General features: G+C 33.2%; 1 protein-coding gene across 1 annotated transcript in view; it reads right to left on the bottom strand.

Moving 5' to 3' along the window:
* Nucleotides 1-16,063, bottom strand: part of rdgB (retinal degeneration B) — a 250,556-nt gene extending 234,493 nt beyond the window's left edge. Inside the window, exon 1 of the mRNA XM_085820751.1 lies at nucleotides 15,908-16,063. The gene's annotated coding sequence lies outside the window, so the exon portion shown is untranslated. The remainder of the gene's footprint in view (nucleotides 1-15,907) is intronic.
* Between the last annotated feature and the right edge of the window lie 1,666 nt (nucleotides 16,064-17,729).

Raw genomic sequence — 17,729 nt, 5'->3', positions numbered from 1 at the left:
CGCTATGGTGTTGACAACATCGACTAAAAAAAGAAATGCAGAAATATTTTGGAAAAAGCTAAATGTTGATCTGAATGTGCAGTAGTTTTAAGAATAAATTTTGTTATCAAAACGCTGCATTTGACTCACAACACGAAAATTCCAAGGCCTGAAAAGTTTCTCGGTTTCATTGCGAAGTACAAAGATGAAGGAAGACTGCGACATGCAAAGATGAAGGAAGACCTCTTACTAATGTTAACTGTTCCATAATCCACTGTCAACTGTGGTAGATCATTCAGCAGAATTAAATTGATCATTTCCTACTTAAGAGCAACTACGAGTTGAAGCAGACTCTGCGATCTTACCCTGTTAAATGTGCAAAAAGAAGCGAGAGAAAAATAAAATGATGACATAATACACAACTTTGTATCAAAGAAAGTTTCTTTCGTTTGTTCGATAGATAAAATAAAATGTTCTGGATAATATCGCTGTCCTCTTTCCCCTTCCCCCTTTATAATCAAAATAGTCTTTAAAAGGGTTTTCTCCCTTTTATACTTTTTTTTTCTCTTTTACACACATGCAGGGTGTCATGAAAAGAAATCCCTTATTTGAAAATTAAAAATCTCGAAAACAAAAATTCGACAGAGGAACACAACAAGCGGTACATTTATTGTGCAAACTATTGTGTAAGATTCTTGTACAGAAGTTTCCGAATAATAGTTACAAAGCTGCACGCTATAATCGCAATACGTATTGCGTACAAACAGCGCTCCAAAAACACCTTAAAATTTTTCAAAAAGAGGAAAAAAAATCCGAAATTTTTCAGATTTTATATTACGGCCAAAGGGGAGCTATTTTAACGTTTTGTGCGTTATCTTTACTTATTAAATATCACGTTCTTTGTAATTAAACCATAATATTCAATTCAACAGCAAAAATCAAAAACAGTTGTCACAAAATATTTAAAAGATCATATCTTTAGAATTTCCGATACACAGCCTTGCACGCTGAGATATCTTTTTGTAGGGGGGAGGGGGGTACAGTTTTGCCATTGCTTGCTTTGAATGAGTTTCCTAATCAAAAACTCATAAATGCTATACAAAATGTAAAATAGATATTTAAAAAAAAAAAAAAAAAAAAATTTTCCAAATTCAGGTAGAGATGTACGTTATTCAAAATTTGATGGTACGGAGTTTTGGTCGCAGGCAAACTGCAGTTACTCCTGAAAATATCGCCACTGTTTCTGCAATTATTCAGCAAAATCCAAGGAAATCCGTAAATCCAAAGTCATCAGGCACCAGCGTACATCGCCATCTGTTCACAGCTTTTCTAAGTATTATTTCGGAACTTCTATAACACAATCGTACAGCTTTTACAATAAATACGAAGTACGTTGCATAAAATCTAAAGTATTATTGATACACTATAAAGAACGAACTTCTTTAAACAAATGTATTAACGAGAAAACAGGACTGGAAAAAATATCAAGTAACCTTTTTTAAACGAAATTCCAATGAATGCTTATCCTTCGAACAGTCTTTTTGTGATGCCATTTTACGAAAATTACAGGATGCTACACACCCCCTTCCTAGTGAAAACGATAACGAGACAGAATCCTTTAGATGGGTAGTGTGGTTGTGATTCATTGACGGCGAAATTCTGTGTCTCTCTGTCTGTCCGTCCGCCAGTCCTTGCGTGCCTGCCTGCCTGTGGGTTTCAAGAGACTGCTCATCATTGTCTTTTATGGTAAAGCATGGTTTCAGTCTATCAAAATACTTTTGTGCTCGGCGTTTGACAACATAAGGCCCAAGATAAGCTGGTTGCAGAGATGAAGTGGCCTCGTTACTGCAGACGAAAACCTGTGGTTTAGGGATCGTGGTGATGGATTCCCAGGGTAAACAGAGGGAACTTCCGGCTGAAGAGTGTCCTATATTTTCTTTCAATGCAGAGAGTAATCTGAGAACCAAAGGTAAAGCGTTTACCCAAGATTTGCTTTGTTGTAAATGACATTTCAAGCTTGCCTTTACTCAATCCGCTCAATCAATCCGTTCGACTGTGGATGCTTTGCTGATGTTCTGGATTTTTGAAAACCGAAGTATTTTCTCAAAGATGAAAAGAGTTGAATTTCAAACTGACGTTCTTGATCAGACGTAACACGCCGTGGAATTCCAAAACGAGAAATCTAGGTTGAGATCATTCCCTTTGCAACTGTTTCTGCTGATTGATCCGCCATAGGAAGGGCTTCAACCCATCTTGAAAAACGATCAATCATCATTAGTAAGTATCTGAAACCTTGACATGAAGGCAAATGTCCAACAATATCAATGTGAACGTGTTGAAAACGTTCAGGTGGAACCTTGAAGGTCTTTGAACCTTAGATTAGATGGTGGCAACCCTAATGATACATAAAGCTTTATGAAAAGAATAACTATTTTATATATTATGAATACATTACATATATTGTTTAATGCATGCAATATCAAGTTGTGCATGATGCCAAATCAGAGCAATTCTCTAAGAGTGTTTTAAACGAAAACATATTGCTGTGTACATGTTGGAAAAAAACAGGTGTTCTCCTATGCACACAGTAGTTTGTTTTAACTTAATCATCAGAGAACTGTACAGTTGCAACACTGTGCAGATTAACCACTGCATAGTTGTCTATGATGCAATATAAATAAACTATTACATTTGTTACTTCTGCACATACTTGGCACCCAGTTAACATAAAAGTACTGAATGATGTTTATTTCTGTTAGTACATTATACTGTATACTCAGGGCTTAAAACCAGTGTACATAAAAATTATTGTATTCAACTATGATTGAAAAGTAATTTGTATGCCAAAGAGATGATTTGAAATGTGTAAAAATAAATAATGGATGATGATTCTTAAAATTCAGTTTTGTTAGCTTCGTCAGTATGCCTTCACCCTCAGCCATGACGACTACACCTAAAATATGACATATATATACACTATGCAATAAAGTACATCTGCCTCTTTATGAGTAAAATATCTCCAGAACTATGTATCAGTTTTATTATACTAGATTATATTACAATCAATATAATGTTACATATATGTGATATTTTAATGTGTAGTCGTGATGGCAGAGTGGCAAGATGGGAAGACGTTGATACCAGACCAAGTTCTGCTAATTACCATCTTTATTTCTAGGCACATTAGAATAATTCTTCTCAGACAATAAATTTTTTATCATAAACAATTACAATGATTTCTTATATATACAGGTTAACAGGGTCAGCATCATTTTAGACAGACAAGCAGAGCAGCGAGGATATGTTAGCAGTGGTGAAGCTAGAAAAAAAAATGACTTAGTTGTTGTGCCAAGAGTATTTATACCGAAGTAGATGCCAATTTTAGTTTTAGTTACCTTTTTCAAGATGTGTTATATAGCATGGAAAGATCTCGAATTTGAGAGAACAGATCAATTTAGGGGAAGAGCACCTGTAAAATATAAAATATCTACTTTTCAAAATATTTCAAATAATAAATTAATAACACCCCTTTAACTCCTGTCTTCATTCTAAAAATAACAGAGCAATAATTTTTCTAACTAAAGGAAAAAGATCCATCATCCAATCTGTATTGCTAAAGAAATCCTTCATCCAATCACATATTAAGAAGTTTTCATGTATTTCAAAAGATTTAGGACTTTTATTCTCAACATAGTTTGTTTGTTTTACCATGTTATAATTTATTTATTTCTAAAAACATAAATTTATAAACTAAGACAGAACGCTGATCATGTGATTTGCCGTTCTGACTCTGCCAATTCTTTCGTTTCGCTTCTCGCCGCCATTGATATAGTAGCTACGCTTTCCATGATATGCTACGATATGCATTTTAGCAAACTTAGATTATGAGTTCTCTCATTTATTGATCTCCCCCTTGGGCGAGTGTATTTTTCAACACATCTTTTAATTTTACAACCTTAATGGCCTATGGTTTAAAGATTATTTACTGGTAAGAGCTCTTAGTAGCTGAAGCCAGAAGTATAGAAATGATCCAAGATCCAAGACTCCTTCTTGTTCGCTCTTCACTTCAGAGTCTAGATGCTTGTGTTGCCTTGCCACTAGCCACTCGGAGTTTACTTCTCTAATTTCTTCCATAGTTTAAGAAATGTAAGCTGTACAAAATTGGGGGTGGGGGTGCATAGTGCACCCACTGTCATGATGTGCATTATTAAGGAATAAAATTATGTGTGGAATTTATCACTATGTGTGTTCTTCAAGTGTCATCTTGCTAACTACGCAGTTTTCAAGTAACACATTAAAATCACTTCAAGTTACAATGCTGAGAACCATCGCCAATCAGTTTCAGCTTTTCTTTCGCAAAATCATCTTATTACAGTAATGGAACAGTCTTATTACAATAATGGAGCAGTTATATTACATAAATATAGGTACTATTTAACACACACTGATAAAATAAAATCTTGGTGCAATCTCTGTGGTTCCTAAATTCTGCTATCTGTTGACTTACATTTAAAAACTTATTTTAAAAGTTTATAAAATCTAATACTTTAATTCTGCTACCCCTAAATACTGCCATCCAGATTCGCTGCAATAGTTACACAAGCTCTGGTGTCAGCCCTGTATGTAGATAGAAGATAAGAGCCTGTTCACTGGCATCTTTTCTGCAGTAATAATTTGCACTTCTGTCCTCTTTCAAAAACTCTCTTTATTTTAGATATGACATAATTCTGAGGTTAAAATGAAGATAGCATAGTACACTTGTCCCAATTTATGAACAGTAAAAAATACCACGTAAGTTATACAGTACAAAGTCCGCAATCCGGACATCTAAAATCCGGACCTCAAAACCATCAACGTTTTCTCGTAAGCTTTATGCATGCGCATTTGATATCCCCCTCCAAGCATAATAAAACATCTGGAGAGTCCAGATTCTTAATTTCACTTCGACACGAAATAAAATACCTTGTTATTGAAGAAACAATCATTTTAGCATAAAATTGTACGATCAGTAATTTGGCTCCGTTGCTTCGTATCTGCTTGGCACTCATCTCAAAACGAAACATTTCACATAGATACATCGTTGATTTGACGCCAACCTGGCGAATCATTATTTATTATACTTTCCTTTCATCACCGAATGTTTATCAAAACATAACAACTTGAGTAATGACACATGTAGCGATGCCTAAACAATTTTTTTCTGTGAGCAATTGAATAATAAAGGTATGGTAACCTTTTATGTTGACATTAAGCTTTCCGATGATTACAGATTTAAGTTAAATGTGCTAAAAAATGTTAAGGAGGAAAAATTTTACAAAAATTTCTTTCCATTCTTAAAAATAGATTTTGTTGATGATACTCATAGACACAAAGATTATATTTAGGGGTATGTGAATTAAGAATAACTGATTTATTATTCACATAAACCCAGAACCAGCGCCAGGGCTCGTATGGCCGCACCTGGTCACAGAATCCACGAAGACTGCATCAGGCGGTAAGATATCTACTTGCTTGTGTCGAATGCAAAGAGAGTGACAGCGCGCTTTTACTCTGTATCAGATAAAAGAATGTCTGGAACAACAAAAGGAAAATATGAAGAATCAAGATGGTAGAATGAGATATTTCACTTAGCCGCCATCAGTCGGCGAAGAAAGATGAAATGAATGAAAAAAGACCAGCAATGTGAAAAAAAGTTGGATCAGTAAGGCAGTAGGTACTTCAAATAATTAACAAAATGTTAGGTTAGAATATCCGAAGGATATTTGCGTTTTGCTCTAGGAAAAGATGAGCATCGCAAAGAGCTGATACAGCTGTTTGGACGTAATAGTACAGAAAGGAAAAAAAATTGATGCAAGTTTTTTGATATAATTTTGTATAGTATCAATTTGAAGATCTCTGTGAATATATGAATTTGGGATGAACCAGGGTGCATTAATAATTTCACGAAGGGTTTTATTTTGAATAACTGGGATCTTTTTTATGTGGGTTTTAGCGGCGTGTCCCCATACCGGACTGTCGTAAAGTAAAGTAGGTCTAAGGATGGACTTCTATAAAATAAGCTTATTGTTGATAGTCAGATTGCTATGTCTGCCAAGGAGAGGACGCATAGTAGCTATTGAGATATTTCCTGATAGTTTCGTGTAAATGTTGCCGAAAAGTGAGTTTTTTGTCAAGTGTGACTCCGAGACACTTCACTAGATCTGTCCACTGAATTTCGTCGTCAAAGAAGATGGGATTAGGCGGAAGGAAGTTTGTTTGTCCTTTTCTGAAAATAATGGCTTTGGTTTTGTCAGAGTTAACGGCAATTCTCCACAGAGTCATCCAGTTTTCAAGAAGCTTCAAATAGTTTTGTAGAAAAATTTGTATAGTATTGATGGTTGAAGCTTGAGATAGGATAGCGGTATCGTCGGCAAATGAGGCGATAGTAATATGAGATTCTTTTGGAATGTCTTGAGTATAAATATTGTAAAGAAAAGGAAAGAGAACGGAGCCTTTTGGGACACCTGCAGTAATATTTCTAGTAGTTGAAAGGGTATTTCCAACTTTGACAGCAAAAGAGCGATTTCTGAGGTAAGAGGCAATAAGTCGAATAAAGTGGTTCGGAAAATTGAGCTGAATTAGTTTGAATATAAGTCCTTTGTGCCACACTCTGTCAAAGGCTTTGGAAATATCTAAGAAAATTGCGCCGGTAGGAAATTTGCAATTGAATCCATCGGTAATGTAATTGATAACGCGGAGAAGCTGATGATTGGTGCTGTGCAGATGTCTGAATCCAAATTGTTCATCAGGAGTATAAGAGCTAGGAGACATGATTCGATTAACATAAAACAGAATGATTTTTTCAGCAATTTTAGAAATTTGACTAAGTAAACTGATAGGCCGATAATTTTGAGGAAAAGTAGAACTTTGATGAGGCTTAGGGAAGACAACAACAAATGCATGTTTTCATACTTTTGGGAAGTAAGAGAGCTTGATAACTGAGTTAATTATTTTAGTTAAGCACGTAATTGCATTAATTGGAAGGTGCTTGAGTGCTTTGGAAGAAATGCCATCAAATCCAGCAGCTTTTTTAGTTTTTAAAGAGCTAATAAAATCCGCAACAATTCTCGGAGAAGCAAGAAAAGTGAAATTAGGTGGTCCAGGGCTATTAAGGATAGAATATACTGTTCTATTGACTTTAGTGATATGATCATTATCATATGGGGAAGCATTGGGAGTAAAGGTATCTTCAATAATGTCAGCGAAAGTATTGGTTTTATCTTCATCAGAATAAAATTTGACCATTGCAACCATGAAGTGGAGGAATCTGCTTGAAAGGTTTCCTGAATTTACGAGCAATGTCATAGAGGGAATTGTCTTCAGTAGCAGGAGTGTTTAAGAAGTTGCTCCATCGTTGAGATTTAAATTCCCTGATATCTTTTTTAATGGTCCTTTGAAGAGCGTTTAAGTGAGCTTTAATTCTTGGGTCTCTAGCAGATTGCCATAATTTCCGGATGCGATTTTTATATTTAATATTTTGCCTGATGTTATTCGGAAGAGGAAGAAAAGGATGATTACGGATGAATTTATTGGTAGCAGAACTTAAAGCTTGTTCAACACTGTTGGTAAAATTTTGAATTTCCATGTCTAAGGCTTCTTTACTGCTAATGCAAGGATTTCCTGGTATAGTTTTTGTCAGAATTTGAGAATATTTATTCCAGTTGGTAATTCCAATGTTGCGACCTAATGCAGGAAGGAAGCACTTGAAATTAATTTCAAGCAAGATAGGATTATGATCAGAAGATAATGCAGGAATAACAGAAGTTTGACTATTGAAACTGAGGTTATTTGAAAGAAAAAAAAAACAAAGATGGAGCAGCTATGGTAATCAAAATGTGTTGGTTCATCAGGAGCATGTATAACATAATTTTTATCCTGTATCAAATTGAAAATTTCAGTACCTTTTCTATTGCTTGCACCAGGATTCCAACATTGATGTTTCGCATTAAAATCGCCACCTATAAGAGAGGGATAATTAGAGTCCAAAAGATGTTCAATTTCAGCCATAATTGGTCTATGATTCGGTGGAATATAAATATTGGAGATTATGAATTTGTTAGATTCAATTTCAATTTCGATAGAATTACTCTCAAAAGAAGTAGATTGCTTTTGTTTAATTGATGCTCCTTTTAAAGAAAGTAATAATTCCACCTCCTCGCCCTGTAGTTCTGTCAGATCTGAAAGTAGCATAATTTGCATAAAGTACTCTGTTTGCAGGTTGTAAGTGAGACTCTTGTGTTAACAGAACATCCGGTTCTAATTCAAGAATAAGATCACTCAATTCATCCTTTTTGTTACTTAAGCCATTTGCATTCCAGGAAATAATTTTAAAGCTTCTCATATTGACGTTTTTAGGCATATTAAATGTAATTGCAGACTTTATCAATGATGTTAACTATGATGCTGATTTTGTCTAATGCAGATTTTAGTTTTTTTATTTCTTTTAGGCCTTCGGTTATTGTAGTCCATATAGTTTTTAAAGATCCAAGATTGAAAACTTCTGAGAGCGAATTATTTGCTTCTTGGGGTTCAGCAATGTGCGCATTTTGATTATTTTCTAGATTTAAGCTGAGAGGAGGAAAATCTTCTTTATGCAGATTCCATGGATTTCTGATAGGAGGTTGGCTGGGAGTAAATTTTGATCTATTTTGTTGAGGTCTTGCTGTGCACTGAGAGAAATTTGCCGGATGTGGCCCTTTGCAGTGATAACACGTTGCAGGTTTATTTCTGCGCCGGTCCTCAATAAGGCTTAAGTATATGTGGGAATTTATTTATTCAGAACTCTGATAAGCCTTAAGCATGTGCACGAAATAGACATAAGTATAATAAACAACCAAACTAATACAATTCAGGCTTAATTGTCTCAATGCACGATAGAAGCAAGATAAAATTTAAAGGAAAACTTGTCGTTTGTCACCAAGCTCATGAGCCAAATATGTTTAGTGAAAGATAGTTAAATTTGATGATGATAGCCTCTAATTTTAAAGATTTTTAGACATCGCAAAACAAGTGAAATTTTCCAATTAACAAATTTTGTAAAGAAATGTGGAGGCATGGTAATAAATGAAGACGATATAAAAGAAGTTTTTCATTATGATGACAGTGCTTCTCAATCATCAATCAATTAATGAATGGCAAAATCTGTTGTATGGTTCTAGATCCAGAAAATACAGCTACCAATAGCGAAGAAAGTGACAGAGAAGCAGGGGTGTAGCTAGAGTTTCCAGCGCCCGGGGACAACTGAAGAATTTGCGCCCCTTTCTGTGTGCCAAGAATGGTAAAAATTTCATTAAAAAAATTCATAGCATCAATTTGGCGCCCCTTGTATGCTGCGCCCGGGGACAGATGTCCCCCCTTGCCCCACCCTAGCTACGCCACTGCAGAGAAGTTACTGAAAATGAGAAAATTTCGATTGACAGGTTAGTCGGAATTCTCGAAACATCAGATACAATACTTCAACAATGTCACTAAACAAGAGATTATATCTGTCTGCAGAATTAAAGAGAAAGTACTAGCACAAAAACAAAAAAAAACAAAAAAAAAAAGCAACTCGAACAACTTGCATTGAAAGAAATGTTTAATAAGGTAAACAGATAAATATATATATATATATATTGTAAATTTTGATACTCTTTAGATCATAAATACTTCATTATTTCATAAATAACGATTTCATATTTTTAATTTTATAATTTCTACATGCCAACTTACTAGATTTAAACTGTTGATCTAATATAAAAAGGCATAGTTCATCATAATATTAATGTCTGTGTATGTGATTATGGCAAAGCCTTGAGGACTATCTGCCTAAAGGCAGGGATGCCTTCATTGAGGCCTTTCTAAGGGAAACTGGTTCGTATACATGTTACACATGGAGAAAACCACAAAAATGACCATGCAGACAGCCCGTTCGTGGGATTCGAATCTCGGACCAAACACTACCAGTGTTCAGCGACTTTACCGCTCGGCCACTGGTTCCTTAGTGAAAGCAACATTTCAGCTTGAAATTTTGCTAGCAAATACATGACTTAAATTTTCTCAGTAGGAGGTGTTATTATCATTTTACCCTATTAGCTATTGATGATGGCAACCTATATAAGATAGGATGAAAATCTAAAACATCTCTTATAATCAAAAAATTTCATGTATTTTTCATGTGCAAAGGCCAAACAATCCAAGACATTTAACAGACAGATCGAAAAGCTTGAATAAGCTAGGCATCTGTCAAAGAGGTCACCAATTCATGATTCTGTGCTAAATATCTACTGAAATAAAACACAATATGTGATGAAAATAGATTTAAGAATAATTTTCTAATTAAGAATGAGATTAAAAAGTTTAAAATTCTAGGCTACTAACACATTATGAGCCCAACATTCTCGGAAAGTCGCCTACTATTGCCAAGTAATTTCTCGCCAAATTAACATTTGAAAAACAGTAGCTATTTTAAAAAATAGCAATGCACTGCAAATTACACAAAACAGCAAAAAATTAAAAGCACATGAAACATCCATAAAGAAACACCAGAAATTACATAAAACAGCAAAAAATTAACTAAATTAAAAACGCAACGAACATGCATAACAAGCATCAGTAAACTTTTTGAAGGGCAATATGTATTTCAAACCAATTAACAATAATACTGCTTTTTATTATTAATGGGATTATTGAACATAACACATAGATAAATATAAATATAACACATAACACATAGATAGATATAAATAGATACTTAAATGTTTCCCAGAAGTCTTAAAATTTTCAGAAAGTGCCCAAGTCTGGCAACCATGCACATAACCTTTCTTCAGGCAACCATGCTCATAACAATCTCTTTAGTCAAGCAATGATGCAATTTTGTTGTTGTTGTTGTATTCCAAGTTCCTACAGTTTTAAAATAAATCATAATACTTTTTGGCTTAAACCTGATTTTAAAATACGTGCGCAAGGAATATGCCAGCAATGGAAGAAAACACGGTAAAATTTCTGTAGAAATACAAATCTCCAATATTTTTTAAGCAAAAACAGATGACTGTATACTTAGGAATAGAATAGCAGGAAAAAAAAATAGATTTGAAGACAGATGTGTCTATTTTTTTAATGTATCATGTAATACTTATTTAATAATTAAAATCTGCATTTTAAATTACTGAAGTATGTTTTCTTTTCATATGTTGATAATGGTTGCCAACTTAAGATAAATTAAGTTTGAGAGTCTTTTTTTAAAAAGTTACGATAGCCACTAACCTTGCACCGAATAATTTTACTTTTTCATTTGTTAAAAAAATCATGAAATTGCACTAAGGTGGTAGCATTAATATATACCTATAATTCTTATTGCTCTTACACTGCATTTGAAAACGTATTTTCCTGCAAAATAGAAATTTTAAACTTTTGTATGATGTACTGAATATACTTTCTTAAGATAGAAATCTAAGCATTTTCTTTGGTGGTCTTTACAATAATGTTAAAATTCCCTATTTGAGTAAAAGGTAACAGTTATTTGGAGAACAGAAATTTTTCTTTACTCATAATTCTAAAACAAGATGAAATTACTCTAATTGTGAAGTCTCTATCAACGCCATGAATAAAAATACCTATTTGTGCAGTATCTGTTGCATCTGTTGATTCATCCATCGCTACAGAATAAAACTCAAATTTTTTGTGCTTGGATTTTAATTTACCGAATATACTGTTGAGAAGTCCTCTATGCGTCTCGCTACTGTCACACCAGACAAGCTAATAATTTGATATGACTTAGCCTGTGATGGACAAAGCACACCAACACATCAACTGCACTCTGAAGACATTCTTTTACAAATTCTCCATCAGCAAAGGCTTTTCCATGCTTAGCAATTTTTTCTGCTATTATGTAACTAACACGAACACTATTTTCAGATTTTTTATTCACTATGGTGAAGAAAGACTGCTGAAAATTTAGATTTGATTTTAATTCACTCACCTTATCACTTCAAAAATGACCTTCGATGTAGAATATTTCTCAGTGTGCTTATTATCATAATGTCTCTTAATGTTGTATTCCTTCATCACAGCTACACTGTCATTGCAAATAAGGCAAACTGCATTACCCGTATGTACAACAAACAAAAAAAAGATCTGACCACTTTTCTTAAAAAAAATTACACTTTTCCTTCAACTTTTCTTTTTTTGCTATCACAACTTGGTAGTGCGTACTCATTCAAAGACCATAAGCGCTTCTGAATTTTAGAATCTGGAATAAGAGGGAGTAACCTAGCTTAAAATCAACTGTAGAAAATCTGCTTATTACTAAATTTAACGGGATGTTTACAGTCACCGTTCCCTTTGACAACTAATTGCAATATTTGGATAAATATAATTCTGTTAATTTACTCCCCCTCCCGTCTACAGTAGCGGCATGCTCAGGCTCACCTTTGGCAAAGTATTGACGAAAGACCGACATCTGTTGCAAACCTGTTGGAGAAAAGAATGTACCCTTCTTATGGAATTGAGATTTTATGCGTAGTCAAATTTTATATTTGGTACAACTCTGATATACGCCCTAATTTCACCAAATGTGGCGATATATGTTCTGTGCTGGTTTTTGGCGCGATTGCGTGTTCTATGGCAACCCTGTTGACGTTGAACAATCTTTCACTAGAGCTCGTTGATTCGCGTCTGTGTCTTAGAAGATGGGAGGTAAAGATAAAATGGTAGAAGTTGTTGAATTGAAGTTCGGCAAAAGGAAATATCATTGTGGCCATTCTGTTGAGGGGTAGTGGGTATTTGGAGGTGTGGAAAGAGGGTCTGGGAGATTATTTTTAATGGCTGTGCATGACAGAAGTAGGGATTTGTAATTTTATTTATTTGTGAACCATAGTAAGAATTTTCTGGAGTGTGTCTGGCTGTCATGTAAATACGATAGTGATTACGTGGCGGCATGTTAAAGGCAGTATGAAATTGGTATTTCTGCTGCTCGAAAAAGCATTAATTCATGGTAAGTGCATTTTATTTTGTTCTTGTTCTTATTTTGTAGAATGTTATGTTCATTGGTTATTTAGTATGAATTTCTGTCGTTATTGTTGTTTTTGAAACAGAACGCTGTGTACATAGTATTATTTGAAATTTATTGTTATTATGTTATTTTATTAAAGCGAGGTGTGCGTAGATCGTAGATTCGTTCCTTGCCTAAATTGCGCAATTCGTAGATGTTTTTTTTTTAATTTAAACAGGATGCTGTGTACATGGTATTCTTTGAAATTTATTGTTGTTATGTTAATTTATTAAAGCGAGGTGTGCGTAGTTCGTAGATTTGTTCGTTGCCTAAATTGTGCAATTCGTTAAGTTTAAACAGAATGCTGTGTACATGGTATTCTTTGAAATTTATTGTTAATTTATTAAAGCGAGGTGTGCGTAGTTCGTAGATTCGTTCCTTGCCTAAATTGTGCAATTCATAGATTTTTTTTTAACTTTAAACAGGATGCTGCGTACATCGTATTCTTTGAAATTTATTGTTGTTATGTTAATTTATTAAAGCGAGGTGTGCGTAGTTCGTAGATTCGTTCGTTGCCTACATTGTGCCATTCGTAGATGTTTTTTTAAGTTAAAACATGTCGCTGTGTACATGAATTCTTGTCAAATAGTTTTGGTTAGAAACTTTACGTTTTTGCAATCTAAATTTTTTGTTGTTGTTTCGGATTTTTAGCTTAAATCGTGTGTTCAAAACGTAGTTTTTGCATGTGCAAAAACCGCGTTTTTGGAGACATTTTAGGCTTAAAGTTTGAAATATAGACAAAAAATTTAGATAGTAATATGGCAGCGTGAAGTTATACGTTCTCGCCAAAACTGTTTCTCGCCAAATCTGTTTGGCGAGAAATTTGGCACTTGAGGGCGCATATCAGAGTAGTTCGTTATATTTTTTTAACGTTATATTTTACATAAGATAAAGAGAAATTTTTGAAAAACTCATCATTTTCAGAAATTTTTATCTCTAACAATACCAGGCATGTATAAATGTTTTAATACCAAGAATAAGAGAAAAAAAAATTTTTTTTATGACAAAAAGCCAACAAGGCTTTTCTTGAAATCAAAATTTCTTAAAATTCTTCAGATTCAAATGTGGGGCCACTAAAATGTCTTCAGCGGGACACTTGTGGCCCGCAGGACACGGGTTGAAGACCCCTCTAATAAACTATCACATTTGACTCTTCAGTATATATTTAGCAAGTAGCATGCCATTAACAGAAAAGTATTGAAAATAATTGCCAGTTGATAACAACTAATGTGATGATCACTATACAAAGATACATTATAACTAAAAATCACTTAACAAATTTTTTAATATAATATGTATAATCAGGCATGTTTCGTTTCTTCTGATGCAAATTACAAACATTTTTAATGTCAATCTAAGATTTAAGACACATCATCAAGGCAACATGTAGCTAAATAAAGGAGAGAAGCATGATAAAATAAAACTTAAAATTAAGAAAACAACAATCTCGTGTTTGGCCTATATTTTAACTAAAACTTTATAGATTTCAAAGGAAAACAAATACAGGTCCCTCTTTACCAGGAATAAAAGCATCAGGTGCCTTCTTAGATGCCTAAGAGCGACTGGCTTGTATTTATGTTATACAAGTAAAAAATCCATAAAAACCAACCATGCAACCAGCCAATTTGTCTCATTCTAACTCAGCATGAAGTACAAGCATTCATTAGTTTTTAACCACTCAGCCATAATGGAACATGGAACTGAGGGTGCTAATGTACACCAAATTTATGCTATTATTCTATCAACCAAAACATGCATGAAATTCAGACCTCAATCAAATTCATACTTTATATTACCATATCATTGTTCCTAATCTGAATACTATAAAAACAATCAATAAAATATAAATTATCCTGCAAATCTAGGGAATAAATATTATTTAAATAAAGAACTTCTTAACTACCATGGACACTTACACAGCTGATCTGTTTGTTCTAAAAACTCTAAATTGGATAAATAACCTCTAGAACATAACATATTTTGAAACACTGTACTTAATTTTTTTTAATATATTGCGGATGAAATGAAGCTAAAAAAAAGATGGTATTACCTAACAGTTAATGCACCCATTTTATAGGCAATTTTGCATGCTAAAATTTTTGTGCATTTATCTTCAACGTTAACAAAATGTTAACAGTTTTAGAAAAGATTAATAAGTTGTTAAAATAAAAACGATCACTTTGAATTCCTTTAAATTTATTAGGTTTTATGCTAACAGTTTTCAATTATTATACATTTACAACATGTAACTTATTTAGATTTCAAAAGGAAATTAGAACTTATGATTCCTGACTAGAACATAAAACTGTAAAAATGAAATAATGACAGATCTTTTATAATCTTGCTCTCTAAATATACGTATATGAGTAAAATACAATAAAAAGCAGTCTCTTAAGAAGAGTAATCTTACATCATTGCTAAGATTACTGAGTTTGTATGCATTTTAGTTTTAAAGCAGAACCCTTTTGGAACTAACATAAATTCTCCTTTGAAAGTATGATTACAAATTCTTTGTGGAGGGGAGGAAGATAATTACCTAGAATTTCAAGCTACGATTTCAAAATGGAATTCAATAAGACATTAATTCTTACCAATGTTTTCAAATTTCACATATCAATTTTTTTTTTCTTTTCCAGAATTAAAACTTTTTTAATAATTCTACTTAATCAAGAAAAACCATTGTTGTTGAGCAACTCGGAGAATTAATGTTAACAGCTAAATATACAGAAAGTGAAATATACCTGGCAAAATTTTAAAATACACACAACAGTAAGCTAGAATTTTTTAAGTATTCTTCCAATTAAAGGTACCCTTAAAAAAAATAATTCGTTAAAATTCCATCAACATAAATGTACTCACGAGTTCAAAGAAAGGTCAAACTTCACTCTTCAAAACACTACATTTTTAAAACTCCTTAGACACATAGAAATCCACTAACAAGCACCAAATCTCAATACAGTCGATAAGCTATCGTCTGCAACATCAACCACTGCAACTAACTCATCAGCTTGTTTATTCGTGACGTCATGCGTCTGTCGCTAGAATATAAAAAAAGTATCTGCATGTAATTTTTGGTTTACAATTAAATTCATCAGCCTTATGAGGAAATTTCATCTTAGAAATTTACTTTAAACGTTTTGTTTGTTGAGGGTGAATACACTATTATTTAATTCCTCAAAATAAGAATTAGTGCTAGGAAAAAGCATGAAAGTAAGAATGAAAGGAGGAGCGAACTCCGTACTAGGACTCAGGGTTTGGGTTCTAGATAGGGTGTTTTTTGTTTACATCCAAAACAGCATTGACATCTGTTTGATAGCATTTCCATACACGACAGTTCCATACAAACCGAAAAACCGCCACACTTCTGCATAAAAGAAACAGCTACTATAATACAAAAATATAGATTTTAGCAAAATGATTTGCGTAAGAAATGAAAAATACCTTAGGTACCTTTAAAATTGTATACGTCTTTCGATACCCTTAATAGAGTATTCTCTACTTTTATTTCATGTTCTAAATATCAAAATTTTTATAATAAAAAGCATTTTTGTCATCAACATAATACTGTAACATGTACTTTTTTAAAAAAAATGTTAGGAGAGAGGCTTAATAGTTGCTCATTTTAAACTAATAATTTTATTTTTACGAAAATGAAAAATATTAAATATATATGGGTATTTATGCATTTCCTTGTAAATAGCATGTATTTGCCGTTAACAAATACGTAAATATTTATTAAAATACTTATAAATGTATTTGGAAATGAAGGATTTATTAATTTATAAACTCTATGAACGTTACTGTGAAGAAATCTAGTAATTAAATATATCTAAATTTATAATGATAGTCAATATTATCTAAATATATAATGGCATTATAAGGTACTTCGTTCTTCCTCCTTCCAGCATCCTTCGGGGTGTAATGGTCGCACACTCAGGGCGTATTCCATTGCTCCAGGTTCGAATCCTGGGTAGGGCATTGCACATTTTTCACGTCATCTCCTGCTTCAAAATAACCCAATGAATCTACAACCTTAATCTGTTGAAACCACCCAATCTGTTGAAAGATTTGTTTATAAAACTATTTCAGTAAAAATTGTCTGTACTGGGAAACAATCTGAGGTATTGAACGGTATTGAAAAGCGAAGTATATGAGATGCGCACTTAAATAAAAAAATATTTATTTAGGATATGTATTGTTAAAATACAGGGTAAAAAAGTTTGATAAGTATTAAAAGAATTATTTCCTTTCCTTTTATAATAACTCAGTTACAAGTTTCAAATAATATTTTTAAAAAAAAATCCCTTCCCTTTCAGAAATTTCCATATAAAGTTAAGCACACGGAAATCAGCAGTCAATTACTATCAAAATAAAAGGCGAAATGAACCAAAGAAAGCATTCATCATAAAATGATTTTAATTCTCGATTTAATGGATACCTCAAAAGTTAAAAATCATCTCATATTTGAGAAAGTATTTCAGGAAGAAGCTCTGTAAATAGAAAAGAAGAAATGCGTAATTTGAACATTAATAATGCAATAAACTTTGATTTTGTGTGTGTGTGTGTAATCGAACCAAACTCATCGCTTTAGTTGCTCTTCTCTAAGAAAATACTTTAGGGTGTGAAAAACTAAATCAGTCGAAAGTCCGGGGACTAGCCGTTATAAGCATTGGCGACTACC

This window comes from Stegodyphus dumicola, chromosome 7 (assembly GCF_044657685.1).
Source record: "Stegodyphus dumicola isolate Sdum_Otavi_A_Nest chromosome 7, ASM4465768v1".
NCBI classification, from domain to species: Eukaryota; Metazoa; Arthropoda; class Arachnida; order Araneae; family Eresidae; genus Stegodyphus; species Stegodyphus dumicola.
The sequence above is the reverse complement of the archived record's forward strand: the minus strand, read 5'-3'. Positions and strand labels throughout refer to the sequence as shown.